Source organism: Schistocerca nitens, chromosome 1, assembly GCF_023898315.1.
Source record: "Schistocerca nitens isolate TAMUIC-IGC-003100 chromosome 1, iqSchNite1.1, whole genome shotgun sequence".
In the NCBI taxonomy this organism is placed as follows: domain Eukaryota; kingdom Metazoa; phylum Arthropoda; class Insecta; order Orthoptera; family Acrididae; genus Schistocerca; species Schistocerca nitens.
The window spans coordinates 710,017,320-710,018,162 of record NC_064614.1 but is presented as its reverse complement, the minus strand read 5'-3'; the positions used below and the strand labels follow the sequence as shown (position 1 = coordinate 710,018,162).

Sequence of the window (843 nt, the reverse complement as noted above, 5' to 3'; positions counted from 1 at the left end):
CCAGACATATCCAACTGATAATGATATAATGGAAGTTATCTAATGATTATGTAGAAGGTTTCCACTTATCATAGCAAAGAAATGCTTCAGCAGACCAGGAAACGCTTTACACATCATAAGTTACGTTACAGTCAAGGAATGTGGAAGCAAATTCGTAGTTAAAGGACTCACGTGCACGTGAGGACAGATTCATGTATTTATGCCAGCATACAACTAAGATAGCACTCAAAAAGCACCCCGTCTTCAGGCCACGAGTGGCCTGCCGGGACCATCCGACCGCCGTGTCATCCTCAGGAGAGGATGCGGATAGGAGGGGCATGGGGTCAGCACACCGCTCTCCCCGTCGTTATGATGGTTTTCTTTGACCGGAGACGCTACTATTCGGTCGAGTAGCTCCTCAATTGGCATCACGAGGCCGAGTGCACCCCGAAAAATGGCAACAGCGCTTGGTGGCCTGGATGGTCACCCATCCAAGTGCCGACCACGCCCGACAGCGCTTAACATCGGTGATCTCACGGGAACCGGTGTAGCCACTGCGGCAAGGCCGTTGCCATACAACTAAGACAGAACTGCTTCAAATTTTATAAATGTGGTGCAGTTGTAGATATAGCAGACAACGGCTCAGGACAACTAACGCTTAAGATACAGCCTCTAGTGACAGCAAATTTCACTTTATAGTTACTGCTTTTCAAACAAGACCTACTTGAGAAACAAAATCTCTCTGACAACATACATGAAACTACAGTGGTATTTGTTTGGCAAAGGTCTTGCACAGAGGCATGAGCTTCAGCGAAGCGACGAACAGTGTGTCCTCCTTACGGATGGTTAACAAGCGAAAGTTAA

The 843-nt window shown here is 47.3% G+C and overlaps 1 pseudogene; it reads right to left on the bottom strand.

The window, feature by feature from the left end:
- Positions 1-434: 434 nt before the first annotated feature.
- On the bottom strand, positions 435-552 carry LOC126206607 (5S ribosomal RNA; annotated as a pseudogene).
- Between the last annotated feature and the right edge of the window lie 291 nt (positions 553-843).